The sequence below is a fragment of the Tiliqua scincoides genome, chromosome 4, assembly GCF_035046505.1.
Source record: "Tiliqua scincoides isolate rTilSci1 chromosome 4, rTilSci1.hap2, whole genome shotgun sequence".
NCBI classification, from domain to species: Eukaryota; Metazoa; Chordata; class Lepidosauria; order Squamata; family Scincidae; genus Tiliqua; species Tiliqua scincoides.
In genome coordinates, this window is record NC_089824.1 from 154,041,403 (window position 1) to 154,058,032 (window position 16,630).

The window sequence follows — 16,630 nt, forward strand, 5'->3', positions numbered from 1 at the left end:
TATCTGGTATGAGGCTTTGAGCCATGGAAAAGCAGCATAAAAATCCTTTACATAAATAATCTATGGATGCACCAGCCAAGGAAAAGCTTGTATGTCCAGAATTCCATTATGGGCAGACAGCGTCTCAGAAATGGTGGCATTCAGGGTTCCCCAATTTATGTCCAAGACAGATTTGGTGAATGTTGACGGCGTCCGTCAAAACAAAAGACAAACAGTGTTTCCCATTTCAGCTGGTGTTACCTTTAGCAATATTTACACCTGAAGCAGAGTGCATACAGCCCGAGGCACAAAGAGGCATAAGAAAGAGGTAGCAAAAATGGCACCCTCTCTGGTATCTGGTGCCTCAAACGTCTGCTTTGCCTCCTTTCATTGTAGGAACAGCCTTGGATTTTCTCGTTTTGAATTATTTTCACACTGTTTCTGCCCACACTCTCCTACCAACTTGATCTTATTTTAGAAATTCTCATTTTTCAAACCAGCAAAAGAATTGAATTTGACTGAGCTTTTTGCTGGACAGGAGTAAATTCTCTTATGTAAATTTCACCATCTCCCTGGATCATAAATGCAAACCAATGCTGCTGAGAGGCTGAACATTCACTCTGCATCTATCACTTGCATCTGCTGTTACAAACACACTCTGCATCATAATGCTGAATGCCTTGCTGAGTTAAAATAAATCAGGACTCGTGACAGCAGAGGGGTGGGGTGGGGTGGGGGGAAGAAAGGCAATTTTACCCAAAGTTAAAAATAAAATTACCCAATTTTATTTAAACCCTCCAGTTGATCTGAATCAAAGTATTTTCTTTTCCCCCACCTGCAACATTTTGATTTTTGTGTATTTTTACATGAATAAAATAAGCCCATGATGTGTCAAAGCACACTAAAGTGGTGTATGTATTGTTGAGGGGGAGAGATCAGGAAGTCACTCATACCCACCTGTGACCTGTTGGCTAAAAATGCCCCTATCCAGCTCTGATATGGGGATGGGGATGATGTCAAGTTGGGACCAAATCCTATCCAACTTTCTAGTGCCAACTGCAGCCCCAGGGTAAGGGAATAAACAGGGTAAGGGGCCCTCTGTGACTGTCCCCCCCTCCACTGCAGCATATGCCCCATTGGCACAGCTGCATCACTGCTAGAAAATTAGCTATGATTGCGCCTTTAATCAATTTGTTAGAGGTTTGCCACTTAACTGGTCTATAATTAATTTTACAGTGCAATGCTATCAGCAGTCCCACTGTGTTCAATGGGGAGTTCATTCTGGTAAGTGTGTTTAGGCAGCCTTAATATTCTAGGGTGGGAGGGGGGTATTTGAAATACACTGAGAACATCATTAAAAGAGGCATACCAGTCCCAGCACCTGTTCTTTTTCATCTCTGTGTTCTTGAGTTATACCTGTTTTGATTTTTTGCAAAGGGTTAAGCCTGCCCCACGGCCCTGATCAGGATTGGGCTCCCCTGATGCTGATTTTTCAAGGGAAAAAGACTTGCAAAGTTCCAATCTGAGAAGTCTACAGAACCTGAGGTTTGCTTGTCAGGACCCCATTTTCCAGCCTGTGTTGTGGAAATGTGGTTTGTGCTCCAGAAGAGCCTGGGGTCAGGCAGCATCTGGAAATGGAAAATTGGATGCTCAACTGGGCATGTGGACCATAAAACAAGAAGACAACCACAAAGACCTTACTCTCTCCAGCTATATTGTCTGATATGCTGTGAATGCCCCAGGCAGAGTGGGCCACATTTTCCAGTAAAGGCTTTTGAATTTTTTGACTGTGGTAAAAGTAAATTCTTGCCTTTCAGGAGATTAGAAAGTCAGTCAGAAGCAGGATGGAACACTGACTTCAAGATAGAGAGAAGCCTCCTTTCTCCGTTTTTACAGCACCCTGGTTTCCCAGACATTTTGACTCCCTATCTTAAGAAAGCTAATGTGCTTTGTCACCCTTCATTTATTATTTTAGGCTGTAGAACTCAAATGCTTCCTCTTGTTACTAGACCTGTTTGTTCATATCCACAAAAGGATCTGATTCCAATCCTCCAAAGAGCCCCCCATCCATCAGGCAAGCAGAAGACGCAGAGAGAAGGTCTCCTTGGAGACGCTATTGCAAAATATGTCGCGCGAACAGCTGCCTCAGATGTTTGTCAGTGTGTATAGGGAGCGAATTCCTTCATTACAAGCAGAGAGCAACCGTCGTATTTTTTAAACTTCCATTATGAGCTTTTAATTTAGGCCAGAAAATGGCTCGGCCTTATCTCATCTGGTATAGCTCACATGCTGGGCCCTTCAGCACCGCTTATATTAGTTTCTTTGACTAGCACTGTAAATGTGTAATTGCTCATAATCTTTTACAGGCCTGGCAGGCAGGTTATCCTTTTCTCTGCACTTCAGCTTCATTGCACAAAACTCCATTTTTTTTCATTGTTGAGGATTTGTGAGCTTCGGATGAAGTAGGGAAGCCTGGGGCTTGACGAGATTTCTCTTTGACATTTGAAGAGAGCCTCAAAAGCAGCCATTTGTTATGTGGCTAGCAGTGCACAGGCTTGTCCGTACAATTCCTTGTCTTAATGCTGGTGCTCAAACATATTCTGCTCTTCACAGAGGATAAAGGAAACTGGGGTTCGAGTCTGTTGACTGAATTAAGCACTGCAGCCAGAGAGTTGTTGCTGTTGGCCAACTATGCATTTCATTGTTTGGTGGTTCTTCTTTTAGAAGCAATTAAAGAAGTATAGTGGAGGGTGTTTGAATGGAGACCTCTGTGCATCCACTGCGTTCCCTCTGTAGCCCCTCTCCCTGGAGACTCGTTGTAACAGAGTGTGCTGCTAAGCATGCATTGACATGAACACACAGGGGAAAACTCTCTCTCGTGTGCTGGAATCCGGAGTAGGGGCCAATGGCTCAGCTCAATGGTTCTGCAGGGAATGAAGAAGGAGGCAAAGATGAAAGGTGCAACAAACTTCTATTGTTGGGATAATTTAACATTAAGAAGGAGGGGAAATCCAAAGAGAACATAAGTAGAGTCCTGCTGGATCAGGCCAAAGGCCCATCTAGTCCAGTTTCCTATATCACACAGTGACCCACCAGATGCCTCAGGGAGCACATAGCACAACAAGACAACCTGTTGCCACTCTACTGCACCTGGCATTCTGAGGTAGCCTACTTTTAAAACCCAGAGGCTGTACACACCCATCATGGCTTGTAACCTGTACTGAACTTTTCTTCCAGAAAGCTGTCCAATCCCCTTTTAAAGGCATTTAGGCCAGATGCCATTATCACATCCTGTGGCAAGGAGTTCCTCAGTTTAATTACTCACAGTGTAACAAAATATTTTCTTTTGTCTGTTCTAACTCTCCTGACAATCAGTTTTAATGGACATCCCCTGGTTCTAGTATTTCCCTCTCGTGTGAGGGAAAAGAACATCCCTCTATTCATTTTAACTAATCATCCCCTGCATAATTGTATATGTCTCAATCATGTCTCCCCTTAGGTGCCTTTCTTAGACTGAAGAAGCCCAAACACTGTAGCCTTTCCCCATAAGGGAGGTGCCCCAGCCCAGTTTGGTCACTCATTTTGGTTGCTCTCTTCTGCACCTTTTCCAGTTCCACTGAGGCACTGTTTCTCAAACTGTGGGTCAGGATCTACCAGGTGGGATGCGAGACAATTTCAGGTGGGTCCCCATTCATTTCGATATTTTATTTTTAGTATATTTGACTTGATATCAACATGGTATGTGACTGCATTTGGGGAGATCTGTACTTTTAACAAGCTATAATGTACTATTCTTTTAACAATGATAGTCAGTTGGGCTTCCTCCTGGGTAAGCATGGATAGGATTGCAGCCTAGGATTATGAAAAAAAATTAAACTGCTTGATCATGTCACTTCTGGCCATGACATCACTTCCAGGTTAATGACATCACTTCAGATGCATCCCAACAGACTGTCATTCTAAAAGGTGGGCCCTGAGTCAAAAGTTTGAGAACCATTGCATTAACACAATTAGATTCACACACACTCACTCATACAAAGCACTCATGTATTGGGAATTGGTTGAAGACAAGGCAACAGTGAGTACGTGTCAGTGGACAATTTTCACAATGGAGAGAGGTGAAAAATGGTGTCCCCCAAGTATCTGTTTTGGGACTGATGCTTTTCAACTTGTTCATAAATTACCTGTATAAGAAGTGAGTTGGCCAAGTTTGCAGATAACACTAAACTTTTCCAGGTGGTGAAGACTAGAAGGGCTTATGAAGAGATCCAGAAGGATTTCTCCAAACTGGGAGAATAGGCAGCAAAATGGCAGGTGTGCTTCAATGGAAGTAAGTGTAAAGTAATGTATATTGGAGCAAGAAATCCAGAGTTCAGATATACACTAATGGATTCTGAGCTGTCTGTGATGGAGCAGGAGAGAGATCTTGGGGTGGTGGCCGCCAGCTTAATGAACAGGTCAATCTGGCATGCAGTTTTTTCTTTCAGTTGAGATCACCCTGCAATTCCTCACAATCTGAGGCAAGGAGGATAAGTAAGTAGTGACAGGGACTTTTTAGCCATTGCACCCAGTTTTTGAAGTCTGTTTTTCCAGGAAGCCCATTGGGCCGCCTTGTTTCTTGTTTCTTTCCAATGAACGGCTTGCAAAGACTTTCCTAGTCTGGAAGGCAGCTGGAGTAAGATTTTTGGAATTAACTGTAGCCTGGTGCTCCACTGATCTGCATGCAGGCATGTTGCACTTTTAAATGTTTAATAATGAAACAAAAAAAAAATATCATTAAAAAATTAAACAAGACCTCCATTGTAAAGAGCATGACCTTCTGTCTTGCTACTGCCATGGGAAGGGGAGAGAGAGAGAGAGAACAAGCTGACCAGTCATAGCCTGTGTCCAAATTCTGGATTTCTAAACTGTATTCTGCAGGCAGTTCTACTACACCAAAGAAGAAGCAAAATAATAGGAATGTTCCCAGGGAAGAAAAAAAGACTTACAAAGAAGCTGGGAAGGATCTGTGAGTTTAGTTATTACAAATCTATGGGATGACCCATCAGGGATGGTCATACCTGTGACTCGGATGACTAGGCCTCGAGTCACAAAAACACACTTTTTTGTGACTCCTATGGACTTGAGTATCGCTTGTCAAAAACTTGGCACTGACTCGAGACTTGGTGGTTTTACCCTAAAAATGAAGTCTTGAATAGACTCAAGACTCACTTTTGTGTGTGCTCACAACTCTGTTTTGTGTGTGTGCTTCCTTGCTTGCTTGACTTGTTTTTTGAAAAAGACTTGATTCAAGTCAAACTGACTTGAAAATGGCTTTGGACAAGTCGTGATAGTTGCCGTTATGACTCGTGGGCAACTCAAGTCACGGGGGGTGGAGACCCGGGTCTTGACTTGAGACTCAAACAAGTAACTCTGGCACATCTCTGTGACCAATAAGGACCCAACTTTTTACCTACCAGAATTCAGCTTTGGCTCACCTGAGGACCTTAGCTGAGGGGAAGCTCCAACAGTGCAGCTCATGCAAACTGAAGAGAACTTCTTAGTAAACTTGTAGCTTACAGGCTTCTTCTCTGCTGCTACTGTCTGTGAAATCATATGTTCTCGGATCATATCAGCGTTACCTACTATTCCACACACTTTCTCTTTCCGTTTATTCTTTTCCTCACTTCCTGCTGTACAGTAATTGGTTTCTGTTTGTTTCCTTGAATAATAATAATAATAAAATAATAAAACTTTATTTCTATCCCGCCCTTCTCCCCAAAGGGACCCAGGGCGGCTTGAATTCATTCCCTTCTTCCCTAGCCAAATTAATTTCATTCCTCTTCCTTCATTTTCCATTCCAGTTGATTTTCATTATTCCTCCCTCCTTCCCATTCAGTTCTTCTCCCTTTCCCCAAATGTATGTCTCTTGGCACCTCCTTCTGCATTCTTGCAAATTTGTTAGGCATTATTAAATTAAGCACCTCATCTAAAATGTCACAGCAGTATTAAAATTATCTGAGAGCCAGTGAGGCCCAACAAATACAGAGTCAATGTCCTCCAAGTGGGGTTTTCCTACCAGGTGGGTATTTGTTTAAGATAGGAAAAAAATGGCTGTAATTCCAAGCACAGGCATAAGAAAAGGCCCATCCTATAATAACCAAGTACAGGCATCCCTTGCTTTTTGATGGTCTGCTTTTAGACAAATCGCTCTTTCAACTCATTTCAATTACAACCAGAACCCATACATTTGATGCGTAGTCAGCTCTTTTGACCTGTTTTGTCATATTTCCATGACCATTCATGACCTTCTGCACCCACACGGTGCTTGTTCTCTCAATCAACTCCATTTCATCTTTTTTGTTCAGTCTGTGTACCCTGTATAGAAGTTATTAATAGTGTATCTCTTAGAAATTGTGCACACTGTGTCTCATATTTGTACAATTTAGCTTTTGCACACATTTGCAAATGACATAAAGAGCATTATTTGTGTTTTTTGGCATCCAAAATGCATTTACAAGGTAAAAAAAGAATGGGTTTCACATTTCAACAATATCTGGTTTTGGTCACTGCTTTACTCACAAACCCAGTGATTTTCAACCTTTTTCATCTTGTGGCACACCGGCAAGGCACTAAAATGGTCAAGGCACACCGTCAGCTTTTTGACAATTGACAAGGCACACTGCGCTGTCAATGGGGGCTCACATCCCCCAATGGTCCTATTGATAAATGACCCTCTCCCAAATTGCCATGGCACACCTGGGAACCATTCGTGCCACGGCACAGTGGTTGGAAATGGCTAACCTGTCAAATAATCAGAGATGCCTGTGATCTCATTTTCTAACAACCAAACACTGAAAGCCTCCCAAGGGCCAAACACATGGGGCAGAGAAGTTCACTATGTGAACCCTTCCAAATAGCTAAAGGCAATTAAAAACAATGGACTGAAGCCACCATTTTACCAGTGAGCACACCACCTGTGAAGCGTCTGCTTGTGAGACCTTCTCACCACAAGGAATTACCTGTCCAATTCACAGCCTACTAGGCTAGGAGGCAAATGCACACGCAGGAGGCATTTCCAGGCAGCCAGGCCATCACTTTCAATAGCCTATAGCCTTTTCCAAGCCAGGTGGGTCCCTGAAAGTAGTGAGCACTGGGCAGCTGCCCCTTTTCAGGAGGTAAGAGGACTTTGTTTCAAAGGTTCAAAGCTGAAAATCCAATACATAAATAAAAATATAAATAATTCTGCAATTTTTAACATTTCAGTGACAAAATGGTTTAAGTTTGCAGGACAGAGCAACTAAGGAGCTACTTCTGTGGGCTGGAATCTTCACTCCCAAATCCATTTGCAGTTCTTTTTGCTGCTTTCTTTGGAGACAAAAGCCTGGGTTGACTGTATCACCAACTGCCAGGGACCAGGAGACTTTGCTCCATATACATCATCCTTCAGAATTTTAACTGACCATTTTAAACATAATTCACTTTGGGAACCAATCTTTGGGAACGATAATATACATTTTTAAAAATGTATGTTATAACCGTAATACACATTTTAAAAAAAATTTCTGCAAGCTTTTCTGTGATTGCAGCCTTGCAAAATCCACAGAGCCCTAGGTAGGGTTTTATTTGGTGCACATATTTTCTACCTTTTGCAGCCCGCACACCAAATTCCAAAGTATAAATGGCTCATAATCTCTAGTTAGGCAGTCAAACTGTGGCACAAAATACATACAGGTAGCTTTCCTGGGCTTCAAGTTAAAGGAACATCTCTGCACATGCCCAATCTTGTCTGATCTTGGAAGCTAAGCAGGGTCAGGCCTGGTTAGTACTTGGATGGGAGACCGCCTGGGAATACCGGGTGCTGTAGGTTTATACCATAGTCTTTCGAGACTGAAGGTTGCCAACCAAACCACTTTGTGAACCTTTTGTTGTTGTTATTTAAAAGCATTGCATAAATATTCTTAATAATAGAGAATTAAGACAATTCCCAAACCAGTACATTCACACTACAAGGGTTTTTTTTTTCTGGTGTGTTCCATGATGGTAATCACACTGTGAAACGGTCCCATTTGTTGTGGCAGACAAATGTGTAGGAATAGGAATGGGGTGTGCTGATGTGCTCTTCTCCCCCCCCCCCCCGCTTCACAAACATTCCTTCCACCATTGCATAATGACTGAACCAGGCTCTAGTCTCTCCATTTTCAATCTAACAATACTGCACATTTGTTATAAATGATCAGATAGCCAGTTTCCTTTGCACAGACTTGGCTGAGCGACGCTCCACAGAAGTAAAACACCAATGGGGGCTATTTCTTTATGCCTAGAGTGAGATCAAAATCTTAAAGCGTTACTGGAGTTAATGTATGTGGTTTCCAATCTCTCTGAAAATAGAGATTCTTTTGCTATAAAGATATGGTAGTATTTTGCCATCAGTTCAGAACCATGATTTATTATCCATTTGCAAGTATTACACAGCCAGTTTTCTGTTTCCCCAGAAAAAAAAATAAAATCTTGGTGTTTGAAACAGCATGGTCAAGCCCTTCTAACAAAAGAAAATTGCTTTCATTTTTACAAGAGCAACAAACACAACATTAAAAAGAGAAAGAGAGCAAAATATTTTTACCTTCTGGAAAGGTCACATGAAGCATTGGCTTGATCCTCCCGGGTGTAAAGCAGTCAAGTTAGTGATGCATCAATAAACTCTAAATGCCCATCATTGTAGGGTTGGAAAACATGCATCTTAAGACCACTGCTGTTATTAAAAGGTGGCTCTATTTTGCTGAGCAGAGGAATAAGCCCAGAGCTGGCCTAAGACCTCCCAACATTGGAGGCAGTGCACCAAATACCTCCCTCCCTGCTAACGCACCAGATACAGCTCCTCCTTCCATGGTCTGTATTCAAAAGAAAGACAGGGACAGGGAAGAGAAAATGTTTTGGGGAGGATAGTATCTCTTAAACACTCTATGGCCACAATTCTCCATCACACTTCCTCTTCTGCTCTATTTCCTGCTTCCTTTTTGAATCCGGGGGCAAGAAGGAGAGAAGCAGAGGAAGTGGGCAGGTGGGAGCAGGCACCCTCCCCCTGCCTGCTCATTCCCAGAGGCAACAACCTCTGTCATCCTCATGGATGAGACGCCTCTGACTCTTCATTCAATCATTCCACCTCGCTTAAGTGTGGAAAGCTGTTTTGCTTCTTGTATTCCTTGGCTTTGCTGCTAGAACGAGATGAATCTTTCTGTCCAAATTGTGGTATCCAGGTGGATGTAATTTTTCAAGAGCACCTCTGTGAACTCTTCATTTGTTCCTTCTAAATGTATCCCAACTTGGAAAGTGCTTTTCATGTCCATGTGGTAATAATAAAACAATAGAAAGTGAGAGCTTGTGCGCTCTGAATAGCCAAGCAGCCTGAACTGTGCCAGACTCAGGTGCAGGATCACCAAGACATGGAAAATAATACCCCTGAAGAAAATAAGAACGGTCCCACTGGATCAGGCCATAGGCCCATCTAGTTCAGCTTCCCATATCTCACAGCAGCTCCACCAAATGCCCCAGGGAGCACACCTGATAACAAGAGACCTGCATCCTGGTGCCTTCCCTTGCATCTGACATAGCCCATTTCTAAAATCAGGAGGTTGCACATACACATCATGGCTTGTAACCCATAATGGATTTTTCCTCCAGAAACTTGTCCAATCCCCTTTTAAAGGCATCCAGGCCAGATGCCATCACCACATCCTGCGGCAAGGAGTTCCACAGACTGACCACACGCTGAGTAAAGAAATATTTTCTTTTGTCTGTCCTAACCCTCCCAACACTCAATTTTAGTGGATGTCCCCTGGTTCTGGTGTTATGTGAGAGTACATAATACCAGAGCATCTCTCTATCCTTCCCCTGCATAATTTTGTATGTCTCAATCATGTGCCCCTCATGTGTCTCTTTTCTAGGCTGAAGAGGCCCAAACGCTATAGTCTTTCCTCATAAGGAAGGTGCCCCAGCCCAGTAATCATCTTAGTTGGTCTCTTTTGCACCTTTTCTATTTCCATTATATCCTTTTTGAGATGTGGCGACCAGAACTGGACACAATACTTCAGGTGTGGCCTTACCATCGATTTGTACAACGGCATTATAATACTAGCCGTTTTGTTCCCAATACCCTTCCTAATGATCCCAAGCATAGAATTGGCCTTCTTTACTGCTGCCGCACATTGGGTCAACACTTTCATCGACCTGTCCACCACCACCCCAAGATCTGATCTGTCACAGACAGCTCAGAACCCATTAGCCTATATGTGAAGTTTTGATTTTTTGCCCCAATGTGCATGGCTTTACACTTACTTACATTGAAACGCATCTGCCAGTTTGCTGCCCATTCTGCCAGTTTGGAGAGATCATAAGAACATAAGAATAGCCCCACTGGATCAGGCCATAGGCCCATCTAGTCCAGCTTCCTGTATCTCACAGCGGCCCACCAAATGCCCCAGGGAGCACACCAGATAACAAGAGACCTCATCCTGGTGCCCTCCCCTACATCTGGCATTCTGACTTAACCCATTTCTAAAATCAGGAGGTTGCGCATACACATCATGGCTTGTACCCCATAATGGATTTTTCCTCCAGAAACTTGTCCAATCCCCTTTTAAAGGCATCTAGGCTAGACGCCAGCACCACATCCTGTGGCAAGGAGTTCCACAGACCGACCACACGCTGAGTAAAGAAATATTTTCTTTTGTCTGTCCTAACCCACCCAACACTCAATTTTAGTGGATGTCCCCTGGTTCTGGTATTATGTGAGAGTGTAAAGAGCATCTCCCTATCCACTCTGTCCATCCGCTGCATAATTTTGTATGTCTCAATCATGTCCCCCCTCAAGCGTCTCTTTTCTAGGCTGAAGAGGCCCAAATGCAGTAGCCTTTCCTCATAAGGAAGGTGCCCCAGCCCCGTAATCATCTTAGTCGCTCTCTTTTGCACCTTTTCCATTTCCACTATGTCTTTTTTGAGATGCGGCGACCAGAACTGGACACAATACTCCAGGTGTGGCCTTACCATAGATTTGTACAACTGCATTATAATACTAGCCGTTTTGTTCCCAATACCCTTCCTAATGATCCCAAGCATAGAATTGGCCTTCTTCACTGCCGCCGCACATTGGGTCGACACTTTCATCGACCTGTCCACCACCACCCCAAGATCTCTCTCCTGATCTGTCACAGACAGCTCAGAACCCATCAGCCTATATCTAAAGTTTTGATTTTTTGCCCCAATGTGCATGACTTTACACTTACTGACATTGAAGCGCATCTGCCATTTTGCTGCCCATTCTGCCAGTCTGGAGAGATCCTTCTGGAGCTCCTCACAATCACTTCTGGTCTTTACCACTCGGAAAAGTTTGGTGTCGTCTGCAAACTTAGCCGCTTCACTGCTCAACCCTGTCTTCAGGTCATTTATGAAGAGGTTGAAAAGCACTGGTCCCAGGACAGATCCTTGGGGCACACCGCTTTTGACCTCTCTCCATTGTGAAAATTGCCCATTGACACCCACTCTCTGCTTCCTGGCCTCCAACCAGTTCTCAATCCAGGAGAGGACCTGTCCTCTAATTCCCTGATTGTGGAGTTTTTTCAGTAGCCTTTGGTGAGGGACCGTGTCAAACGCCTTCTGAAAGTCCAGATATATAATGTCCACAGGTTCTCCCGCATCCACATGCCTGTTGACCTTTTCAAAGAATTCTATAAGGTTTGTGAGGCAAGACTTACCCTTACAGAAGCCATGCTGACTCTCCCTCAGCAAGGCCTGTTCGTCTATGTGTCCTGATCCTTCTGGAGCTCCTCACAATCACTTCTGGTCTTCACCACTCTGAAAAGTTCGGTGTCGTCTGCAAACTTAGCCGCTTCACTGCTCAACCCTGTCTCCAGGTCATTTATGAAGAGGTTGAAAAGCACCGGTCCCAGGACAGATCCTTGGGGCACACCACTTTTCACCTCTCTCCATTGTGAAAATTGCCCATACCTCTGTAATGGAAGATCAGAAGATCATCAGGTGGATGATGTGGTGTTGACAGTGAGCTCATGTTTTGACGGCTGTTTGACAGCTCTGGGAAGGGAAGAGCTGGCTCCACAGCTGTAATCAATCAAGGCCAGTGGAGACTGATGGACATCTGAGCTTCATTTGACTTTGATGGGACCTTGAATTGACATGGACTGAAGAGATGGCTCACCTGAGCCTAATTTGGACTGAACAAGGAGCTAAGGAAGTAGCTCACAGCTGAGCTGCATTTGCACTTAATGGGACATACAAGGATAAAGGGCAGCTTCAGAAGGAGCAAAGCTACCGAGACAGAGGTACTGTGACCCAGAGGGAGATGCTACCTGACCCATACTTACAGGAGAAGGGGACTGCCAGGACCCTGCTGGAGAGGAGGGACTCTGCTTCAGAAGACTGGACTGTGCTTTGGAGATTGGATTGGACTTGGACTGGAGGCTTTGGACCTTTACCCACTGAGTTAAGTGGAGTTTTGGGGAGGGAAAGCCTCTGGACAAGAGAACTTGCAGGGAGTGTCTGTGTTTGTAGCAATAAATTCTTGTTAATTGCTCGATGATAAGGAGTTCTGGTCATTTCTTTGCACACCACAGCTGTTGTTCTTGGAAAAGGACGGTGTTAATTAGCCAAAAAGTGGGCATTAGAAGGGAGTTGGAATATTTGGATGGGACAAATTGGCATAGTCAGCAGGATAGGGAAAATTGGGTTAGGACAAATTGGCATAGTCAGCAGGATAGGGAAAATTGGGATAGGACAACCTCTTCCCTCTGTCTGTCTGTCTGTGGGCAATTCCCTGAATAAGCTGAAACAGGAAGGCCCATCCAACTTCCTTCAAATGCCAAAAAGAACAGGTACTCCATATAAGTAAGGAAAAAGTATCTCTTCCATTCTGCACTGAAAGTATGTAGTGCTTCTTCTATGGAAAAGTTCATTCATTGGGTTCAGAGCTACAGTAGTGAAAGGGGGGGGGCTGGCTGGTCATGTGCCATTCCTATCTGCAGCAAGCAACCTCAGCCAGTTCCAGGGCCTGCATTAGGAGCTGTGGGGCCCAATGCTGAACATTTTTTGCAGGAGTACCACCCCCATGTCCTTCCACTCACCACGACAATCGGCAATAGCGCACGCCATGCAAAGTGTGGCATCTAGCAGTAGATGACAGTGATGTGATGACATCACTGCCAACTGCTTCTGGAGGGCTGATTTTGATTAATCAGACTCAGAAGCAGGCAGGCTGCATGAGAGCTCTGCTCAGCACTCTAAACTCTGCACAGAGACTTATTTCCATGCATGCTGGCTGTGAATGCAGGCAACCTGCTCTCTGCTGCAGTGCAGGGCCCCCCCATGAATGGAGCCCATTGTGCTGAATTGGTGCAATCGGTCTAAGTTGGCCCTGGCTATCTCCCATGCATCAGGTTTTAGGAGTTATACTTCCAAGCCATAGGATGTGCCTTTGAAACAGAGTGATGTTCTGACACTTCTATAGAAATTAACCACTGCCTCAAGTAACTGTTTCATTACTGAGCAATCTTTCTACATCACCCTTCCAGGCTACGGCAGGTTCACTTGCAGTGCAATCCTATGTCTGGTCTAGAGGGTAGAGCTTCTGTCTGCCTGAAGATAACATCCACAAGGTCGCCAGTTCGAGGCCACCAGCACCGTGCGACCTTGAAGCAGCTGACAAGCTGAAGCCGATCTATTCCATCTGCTCTGAGCGTGGGAGGATGGAGGCCAGAATGTGAAGCCAGATCGGAATGAAACACCTGAATGTAGTGGTTCTTGAAAGAAAGAACCTTCTTTCAAATTGTAAAAATCCCTATTTAATAAGGGATTTAAATAAAGCCTGCCTATGTAAACCGCCTTGAATAAAGTCTTGAATAAAGACCAAGAAAGGCGGTATATAAATACCTGTTATTATTATTATTATGTATGTTTATTTAGAAGTTAGTCCCATTGTATTAAGTGAGATTACTTCCAGGTAAACATGCATAGGATTGCAGCCTGTTGGTACTGCCTGTCAAGCTGATCGTGCTGTCAAATGTGATAGAGCAAATTGCTTGTTTGAGGGGAAAAGAGAAGAGAGCTATGCCAAAAGCCTGGTTCTATGCATGGATTGCATTAGAAGATGATGGTGATTCTGTACTACTTGATTTTTTGCCATTAAGTCCTTTATTCCTTTATTGGCATCCAATTCACTGTTGTTGTGGTTCTTTCCCTTTGTAATAAAATAAATAAATAAATAAATAAATGCACGGCCACCATCAACTGCGATTCCATTGACATTCTCTGTGTGCATCTGTTTGTCTGTACTTGTTTCTTGCCATCGTTCTTCAGAAGCATGTTGCTGTGGATTCTTACCACAGGCTTTGGACTCAGTTCAATGTGGTGCATATTACTGCAGTAAGATTTATGTCTTGCATTGAACAGGGGCTCTTAAATCAACCAAACTGTGAACATCTCCAGCTCTAGTAACCTTGGGGATAAAATGCTGGTGTTCTAATAGATGATTCATGGCCAGAGTTAAAGAGAAAATAGCCTCATTTGTGCAGCAGTGTCCTCAGTGCAAGGGCTGCGTGTGGCTATGATTTTATTCACCATCAGTTTATATTAAAAAAATATGTAATGGTTGAATTTATTTATTTTTTATTTCACATTTTAGAATGTTTGAGCTTGACACTGTATCCACTTGAAACAATATCTAAGGGCCCAATCCTAACCCCTTATGTCAGTGCTTTCTAGCCAATGTTACATGTGCTGCATCCTGCAGTTGGATGTCATTCACGGAGGCCTCCTCAAGGTAAGGGAATGTTTGTTCCTTACCTCAGAGCTGCATTGCCCTTATGTCATTGCTGGAAAGGATTGCGCCCTAAATGTCATTAGGCTTCCTCGAATCCAGCCCAGGCTAGGTGGATCAGAAGCACTTTAAAAAAGAATCTATGTAATTTGCAAATGATCCTTTTGAATAAATTTATTCAATAGTGGCCAGGATCTTTTTTCACCTGCATGCACAAGTAACCAAGCTGCCAGGAAATCTATGACAGGGAATCCTCATAGTGTGTATAGTGCCCAAGCCCTATGCACACTTAATGGAATGGGTAGGCTGTGCAAAAGTGCACAGAAAGATAAGTGCACAGTGTGCAAAAGAAAGATAAAATCGATCGTATTCGTCGCGACTTGGATGCCACATTGACAATGTCTGATGATGTCCCCTTGGCAACTGCTTGTCCAGTATTGTGGGATTCTTTTCAGCTTGTGCAGCCTGAGGATGTGGACAGACTCCTTTGGAGTGTGAGGCCGTCTGCCTGCCTGTTTGACCCTTGCCCAGCTTGGCTGATTAGAGCGGCCCGGGGGGGGGGGACTGGCTGAGTGGACGGGGAGGGTGGCCAACTCTTCTTTGATGGAGGGGACGTTGCCGCTCGCCTTGAAGCGGGTGGTGGTTCGCCCCTTCCTGAAGAAGCCCTCCCTGGATTCCACTGTGTTGAATAACTATCGGCCAGTCTCCAACATCCCGTTTCTGGGCAAGGTAATTGAGCGGGTGGTGGCGGCCCAACTCCAGAGGGTCTTGGATGAAGCGGATTATCTGGATCCTTTTCAATCTGGTTTCAGGCCGGGCTTTGGGACAGAAACTGCCTTGGTCGCCTTGGTGGATGATCTACGCCGGGGACTGGACAGGGAGAGTGCGTCCCTGTTGGTCCTGCTGGACCTCTCGGCGGCTTTCGATACCATTGACCATGGTATCCTTCTGGGCCGATTGGCTGAGTTGGGAGTTGGAGGCACTGTTTTGCGGTGGTTCCGCTCCTACTTGGAGGGTCAGTCCCAGATGGTGGTGCTGGAGGATGCCTGTTCGACACCCTGGCCCTTGAGGTGCCGCAGGGTTCAATTCTGTCCCCCTGCTATTTAATATCTACATGGAACCGCTGGGAGAGGTCATCCGGGAGTTTGGAGTGAGGTGTCATCAATATGCTGATGACACCCAGCTCTATCTCTCCTTTCCTCCAGACTCCAGGGTGGCGGTTGAGGGCCTGGAGCGCTGTCTGGAAGCAGTGAGGATCTGGATGGGGGCTAACAAGCTGAAATTAAACCCGGATAAGACAGAGGCTGTCCTGGTTCGGAAATCCTCGATGCAGGTGCTGGATTATCGACTTGCTCTGAATGGGGTTGCACTCCCTCTGAAGGAGCAGGTTCGCAGCTTGGGGGTCCTCCTGGACTCGCAGCTGCTCCTGGATTCCCAGGTGGCAGCTGTGGCTAGGGGGGCCTTTGCTCAGCTTCGGCTGGTGCGCCAGCTGCGACCATACTTGGATCGTGCAGACCTGGCCACGGTGATCCATGCCACGGTGACATCGAGGTTAGATTACTGTAACGCGCTCTATGTGGGGCTGCCCCTGAAGACGGTTCGGAAACTACAATTAGTACAGAATGCGGCGGCCCGTGTGGTCACCGGAGCCAGGCGGTTTGACTCTGTCAGCCCGCTTCTCTGGGGGCTACATTGGCTGCCCATTCGTTTCCGGGCCCAATTCAAGGTGCTGGTTTTGACTATAAAGCCCTATACTGCTCTGGGCCAGGATATCTTAGAGACCGCCTACTCCCGTACAATCCGGCTCGTCCTCTCAGGTCATCAGAGAAGGCCTTTTTGCAAGTGCCG